The sequence below is a fragment of the Fukomys damarensis genome, unplaced genomic scaffold (genome assembly GCF_012274545.1).
Source record: "Fukomys damarensis isolate Sample0158 unplaced genomic scaffold, DMR_v1.0_HiC HiC_scaffold_1, whole genome shotgun sequence".
Taxonomy (NCBI): domain Eukaryota; kingdom Metazoa; phylum Chordata; class Mammalia; order Rodentia; family Bathyergidae; genus Fukomys; species Fukomys damarensis.
The window spans coordinates 52,545,099-52,552,892 of NW_022900913.1; positions in this window are offsets into that span (position 1 = coordinate 52,545,099).

The following is a 7,794-nucleotide window of genomic DNA, read 5'->3' on the forward strand; positions in this document are numbered from 1 at the left end:
ATCAAAGGTTGTGCTGGAAATGGAAGACTGCTTGCTGTTCTTAAGTCTCCCCCTTAAGTGTAGATTAAAAGTTGACAGTGGGGCTGTGGATTTAGCTCAGTGCTTCCGCTGCCTGCCTCATAAGCACAAGGTCCTGAGTTTGATCTCCGGTACCAAAAGAAATACTCAGTTCTCAAGGAACCAGGATGGCTTTAGCTGATCTTTCCCTTCAGTATTACAGCCTCACAGGACCATGAGCTCTCACATTACTCAGTGTGTCACAGGGGTATCAGACATCTGAAGTCCTGATGGAGGCAGGTTTCTCATTCACATGAAGGTGTCTGAAAACTCCATACCCACACTGTCCACCTGCCATTATTTCATCTCTTCAGGAGCGTAAATACTGTTTTTACGTCATCGTGGGGTCTCATCTACCTGAACCCCACCGTCAGCCGTTAAACAAGTGTCCAGAGCTCTGTAGGGAGAACCAGCCTGCGCAGAGGCCATCCCTGAAAGGGCAGCTGGGAGGCCAGGGAAGCCCCGCCCTGTGTGGCATGACGGGGAGCACGCACCCGCCCAAGAAAGGCGGGGTTTAAAATGCAAGCCTTTTCGACAAGCTTTTAACTTGCATTTTCCTAAAGACTGAAGATGCTTCTGTAGATGAGCTTGTTTATCATCTATTTATATTTGCTGGTGGTGTTCTTTTGACCAATGTTTAAAACCATTTTTTAAATTACTGAATTATACAAGTTCTGGTGTAGTCTAAATACAAGTTCTTTGTTGGATATATATTTTGCAAATATTTCCTGCCAAGAGTTGGCTTATTTTCTTCACAGTATCGTTAGGAGATAAAAAGATTTTCACCTTTGATGAAGTCCAACTTGATGAGTTTTTGCCTTTTATATCGTTTAAGCTTTATGTGTTCCAATACTAAAAAATATTTTATAAACCTATGTTATCTTTTTTTTTTTTTTTTTTTTTTTTTTTTTGTACCAGGGATCGAACTTGGGTCCTTGTGCTTTCAAGGCAGGCGGCCACAGAACCTCTAAGCTAAATCCCCGGCCCATAAACCTATGTTTCGTTTTAGAAGTTTTAGAGGTTTAGCTCTTAAATTTGGGGCTCTTATCTGTTTTCAGTGGTGAGATATAAGGTCAAAGTTCATTTTTCCATACCTGTGACTTTCCATATGTCCCCATGCCTGGTATCTATTTAGCACAATTTGTAGACTGGCAGCGTGGGTGACTCTATTGTTCTGTCCCAAGTCTGGCTCTGACTTACCTGACCTTTGGACATGATACTGGAGCAGCGCTTATGTTGTAAGGTTTTAGTAGTTACAAATATAAGAACTTAGTATCAAGTTTTATCCTGCCCTTCAATTCTTTCTTCTTCTTTACAGAGTGCTGCATTATGTATCAGATAATCTATTGGCGGGCAGATTTGTATAAAAATAAAAAGTGGCCTTTGTTTTCCAGAAAATGACAACACAGAAATTTGCTTCTATGTTTCATACTTTATTTACTCAACTGAGATTACTTTTTAAAGCCCATTTTTCTTATTACAGGTGTTTTTGAGAGCAAATATTGAATAAATTTAAGTGAAACTATCACTGAATTTCATCACCTCCTTCTCCTGCTGGTCTATTTACTCACAGACTTATTCCAAAAGTACAGGGACTGAAGGGCTAAGAAACAGGGGTTCCCAAAGCATAGACTTTTGAGTGTAGTGACTATGATCTAACTTGCCCTCTGGTATACATTCAGAAGTTCCCTCTCCTAATACCTCAACATGCATAACAACTTCATAAGGTAAGAAGCAACAGAATGGCAATTGTAGCACTTTTCACCTCTGAATTCTTACTCTCCTAGTAAGCATCCTAGTCAATACATTTTTTCATGTTTCTCTGTAATAATCCTTTACCTGGACAACTTACTTTGACGCTAAGGCAATACACAGATTGGATTTCTCCCTCTATGGCTTACATCTGTATGGCCCCTTAAGGCCTCATGTGATCATAAGCGGGGAATTTTGCAGGTGGCTGCATGACAGTGTGGAAATGCAGATTAAGGTTTGTGGATAGTGAAAGCCATACCCTGGATATGGGTGGCAACGATCAATAAATAGGTTTGTATCCTGGATAGAATACAGAATATAAAGGGACAGAAGAGGGCAGGCTGGCTGCGTCTGATTCTCCTCCTTTTCCTCCTCCACCCCCTTTTCCTTCTCCTCCCTGTTCTTTTCTGCTTCCTGACTACCTGTCATGGACTGTTTTTCCTCTCTGATGGCCCTCTCCCACACCAGCCTGTCTTGGAGTCAGCTGACCGTAGAAAGAAACCTCTACAAGCTGTGTGCCAAAATAAATCTTTCCTCCTTTAACTTGTGGGTGTCAGGTGTTTCATTCCAACAACTGGAAAAGTAACTAAGACAGAGTTTGGCACCAGAGAAGTGGGGTTGGTGCTATTACACTACTTGACCATGTGGTTCAGAAGCCTTTGAACTGACTTGTGGGAAGAGTTTGGAAAGGTTTGGAGATGAAGGCTAAAGAAGCAGCCCTGGACTGCTGTAAACTGAACTTGATGGGAGATTCTGGTCATAGGTCAGAAGACCAGAATGCTGATAGAGATGCTGCTGGAAAAAAACAGTCCTGCATTGGACTGCATTGGCTGTTGGACTCCAGACTAGATGTGCTAAACTTTGGCTGAAAATTTGTCTGCATTTAGCTTATGACCAGAGACTTTGCCTGAGACTGAGATTAAGGGCAGCTGGAAGAAATTTCAAGGCATTCTAATGTTGAGGCCATGGAATGGCTACTGTTAGGGGGCTTTTAGCCAGATTTATATTGAGAATCATGAGCAAAGAACCCAGTAGAATGATTTAAAAATTTGTGTGCGTGGCCAGAAAGAAAGCACCAGTAAAGTTGTACCCTGTAAGGATGGGACAGAGAGGAACTTGGTTGCTGAAAAAATTAATAATAAAAAGCCAAGCATTTTAGAAGAAGACAGTAGAAACAGATGGCCTGAGGGCATCACAAGTACCGCAGGGCTCTACCCTTTACAGCCTCAAAACTGCAAAGGTGAAAGAGTTTGCTTTGAGAAGACAGCCCCCAGGTACCTTGTTCCAGAATATGGTTGCAGCCTAAGGAATTTTTCCCTCTCAGGATTGGGTTCACAGAGCTCAGCAATCCAGGTACTTGACCCCTGCAGCCAAAAGAGAAGGAAGCCTGACTACTGTTCTAGCTGGTGGCAGACCTTGATGTCATCCACGTGATGCTGGTTTTAGGCACATGCAGAATCCAAGAGTTGTAAGGTCAGGAAGGCTGCTACCCTGATTTCAAAAAAAAGCCAGGCAGTGTGGCCCTGAGAGGATGGTGTATGGAGCTATGCGGGTGAAGCGGAAGGTGCAGTGGAGACCTCAGAAGGTTGCAGAAGCCTGGAATGTGGACTGGCTGAGGAATGCTGTACAACAATGAGCAAAGCTGGCAGAAGAGAGATGCTACGGAAGCTGCAACCACTGCCAGTGCTATGGTGGGGGAGCCGCCCAAGCCCTTTGGTGTTCATATCTTGCTACACATTACCCTGGATGTTGGACATGGAACTATGGGATTTAATGTTTTCCTTGCTGGATTTTGGTCTTGTTTTTCCCTGTTCCATTTCATCCCCCTATTTGGAATGGAAATGTTTATTCTGTGCCATTGTATATTGGAATTGTTTAATTTTCTTTTCATGTGTACAGGGGCTAACAGCTAAGAGTTACCCTAAACCTCAGAGGAGACTTTGGACTTGGAGTTTTCAGCAATGCTGAAACTGTTAGGATTTTGGAAACTCTTAGGGATGGGCTAAATGCCTTTTACATCCAGAGATTAGCATGAGTATTTGGGGGGCCAGAGGTGGAATGTTATGGTTTATATATAGATACCTCCCAAGGTTGGGGGATTTAGCTCAGTGGTTCCAGCGCCTGCCTCACAAACACAAGGACCTGAGTTCGAGCCCAGTTCCCCAAAATATAGGTATCTCCCCATAGCCTCATGTGGTCACAGCCCCATGTGGTCATAGGTTGGGAGTTTCAAAGGTGGCTGGGTTAGGGTGTGTAGATGTGGATTAAGGCTACAGATAATGGAAGCCCCACCCTGGGTATGGGTGGTACAAAAAATAGGCTTGTAGCCTGGAAGGAATATAAAGGCACAGAATGGCAAGATTTCTCCACCTTCTCTTCCTCCTCCTCCCGCCTCACTGCCTCCTGCCTGCCCTGTCACAGACTGGTTCTCCTCTGACATGTCTCTCTGCCACATTGGAGTCAGCTGACTGTGGCGTGAAACTTCTAAAAACTGTGATCCAAGATAAACCTTTCCTCCTTTAACTTGTGGGTGTTGGGTATTTTGTCCCAGCAATGAGAAAAGTAATTAAGACACTCCCAAAAAGTAACTAAGACACTTTTCAGTTATCAGACAGGATAAAAGGAAAACAAAAAATATTGGGCACAAAGCCATGGTGTTTGGTATCTCACTCACTCCTGACTGTCAGTCATTATATTTCTAACTTCTTTCTGGAAATTGGAAAATCTGGCAAATCTGGGCCAACCCTCCTACGTGGAGACCATCAGTTGACCTGCAGCATCAGCTGCCCCTATAAGGCTATCCATTTGAAGTTTAGTCTTCCCAGCTGGCTTAGCTGATGGCACCTGTTCCATCCGGGTTCGCCAAGGCAGTGGCTCTTCAAACCTGGCTTCACATTCGAATCATGTGAGAAGATTTAAAAGTGGATAATACCTGCTTTTATCTGTAGAGATTTTTATATGATCTATCTTGGCTACAGACTAGGTATTAGGATTTTTATAAGCTTCCCAGGCAATGGTGATATGTGGCCAAAATTGACCCTATCAAGACAGAGTTTCTTAAACTTGCATATGAACCAACTGGGGATCTGGCTAAACGGTAGACTGTGATCAAATAGGTCTGAAATAGGGACTAGGATTCTGCATTTTTAAAACTCCTGCATGGTGCCAATGCTGGTGCATGCTTACTTTGAGAAGTAAGACTTGCCAGGTGTAGTGGTGCACACCTATAATCCCAGCACTAGGGAGGCTGAGGCAGAAGGATTGCTGTGAGTTCGAGGCCAGCCTGGGATACATCCTAAATTCAAGGTCAGGATGAACTACATAGTGAATTCCTGTCTCGAAAACAAAACAAACAAACAAAATAAGGCTGTAAGGCAGTGGTGGTGAACCCACGGGATGCATGCCACAAGGGGGCTGTTGGTATCACTGAATGCTCTGAGATGCTCTAAGGCATTCGTACTGATTTTGTTTTGGCTTTGAACCCTAAAATATATACTTAGGCTTAAAGGCTAAGGGAAATGTGTCCTAACACTCCAGTTATTAAAGAAGAAGGTGTGAGATGGGAAAGGAGAGTATCCTACTGGCCATCTTTGAGGAGGCTATTTTCTCAGCTTTCTTCAGCCTCTTAAAGCCTTTCTTGGTATTGGAGTTTCTTGACTTCCTACATGTGACCATCACCTTTGCTGCTCTGTATTATACCGGACACTGCTGCATCCTTTTGGAAACTGTATATCCTCTGCCATTGAGATTCTTCCTGGGCGCATTCTCTGAGACCTAACAGTTTGGCCATTAACCGATTAAATTGTTTATAGGCTTATAAGTACATTTTATTGTGATGGATTCCAGCCTGTATTCCTAGAAGCCTTAAAGCAGTGAAGGCAAACCTTGTAGAGCTTTCAGTGATATAAAAGCTTGCTGTGGTGCTATAGGTTCACCCTATAGCACCCTATAGCACTGCCCTAAAGCAACTGTCCTCAAACCCTAGCATGCATTAGATGACTTGCAAGGCTAATAGAAACAGAACGGTGGGTTCCACCCCGGCATTTCTAATTCAGTAAGGACAGAGAACTTGGCATTCCCAGGAAATCCTTGGGTGTCTGCAGCACAGGTCTAAGGACATAGCAATTCCAGAGAGAGGAGAGGAAGGCAGCAGATGCAAAGGGCTCCTGGCCTTGCCACATGCCTTCTTGTTTTACAAAAGTTATATTGTGGAATTAATGGTGAGATTTTACTAAAAGTTACCTCAGACTAATTTATTGTCGTTTTGTTGTCTTTTTGCTTTTATTTCATATAAATCAATAGAAAATGAAAATACAATACGAGTGATATGGAGGGGAGGTGTCAATATAAATGAAACAAAGACAAATCTATTATGTGTATATGGAAAAAGCACATTATTTTCCCCCCATGGGGCACTCTTTGAACTTAAGCTATGTGTTCAAATGTGATAGAAAAATTAAATAAAACCCAACATATGCCAGAAATAAATTGCCAAAACTGTCTTTTAAAAAGGAATTGCAATTAGGGAATTTATATTGTACAGGGCATAAATCCAGGAATTTGGTCTATACAAAAGGAGATAGCTGGTAAGGTTTGATATTCTGTTTCTTCAGAGTTGGACCTAAAGGAAATACTGTGAACATCACAGCAGTTTCACTTGAATTTATTGGATTGGATAAAAGTAATTCTTCCACAAGGTGAGAGGCATCACCCTATCTACAAAGCTCATATTATAATGAGGCCCTGCATTTCACATAGTAGGTGTGAAGACCAACCTTAGTACATTTCATATTTACTTTTAGGGAAAGGAGATTCTTTAACCTGACATGGGCAGCTACTTAACTTTTGTATCTCAGCTTCAAGAGATGTTGGAATAACAGAAACACGAGCACTTGAATGGCCTAAGGCGGAATTTTTTCGTTAGGCTGTCTCCTTTAAAAGTGATTATATTTTGTAAAGATAGGCAATGCATTTCTTTTTTTTTTTTTTTTTTTTTTTTTTTTTTTTTTGGTTTTTTGAGACACGGTCTCACTATGTAGTTCAGACTGCTCTGTAACTCACTGTGTAGCCCAGGCTGGTCTCGAACTCACAGCGATCCTCCTGCCTCAGCCTCCTCAGTGCTGGGATTACAGGCGTGCACTACCGCGCCTGGCAGGCAATGCATTTCAATAATGTTCTTCTCCTTCCAATGCTCACAGAGATAATCACCAAATTCAAAGTATGACAAAGGTCTGAGTGATTTTCTTTTTTTAAAAGTAGTTTTCTTGTGAGGTTACTGGGAAACACTTGCAAAAAGGACTTCAGGGCAAGCATCGTGGGCCCATGCAGATCTCTAATCTGGGAAGAGCTTTTTTATTAGTAAACTCTCACAGGTTTTAATGGGACCGAGCAGAACACAAGTGCTGGCCTTCCATCTATCAGTGGAAGGTTTGAACATCAAATTTCTCTTGAGCAGCTAAAGTAATGATTATTACTCGGAGGACCTGCGTTTTACAACGCACACATTTAAGAAATAATATAATTCATCTGAGCTCCCACCCACCCTACCACGAGCGACCTACATTTTCTCGGTCATCTCAGTACTAAAGAGATCAGCCGGCTCGCGCCCTCCTCACAGGGCCCTTTCCGTGCCGAGGTCCCGTCTGCACCGGTGCCAGGCTCCTGGAGTCGCGGCAGGCCTCGGGCACCCGTCCCTCCGGTTCACCCTTTCACCCTTCCTTCACCCCGAGAGCGCCACTGGGGAGGCCGTGCAGGCGGGGCCAGGAACTGCAAGGCCCCAAGCTTCGGCGAGCCCTGGATTGATTCCACGTCCTCCGCACCCCAACCCCTCTTCTGGGTTCTGGGGACTGCACGGAGACAGACGGTCCCTAGGGAGGCCTGAACTTGCCCGTGCCCACCCCGAACCCCAGCCTCGGGACCGGGAGACGCCCAGCAGCCGGGCCAGTCCAGGACTATCAAGGCTGCGGCGCTCCGCGGAGGCAGTGC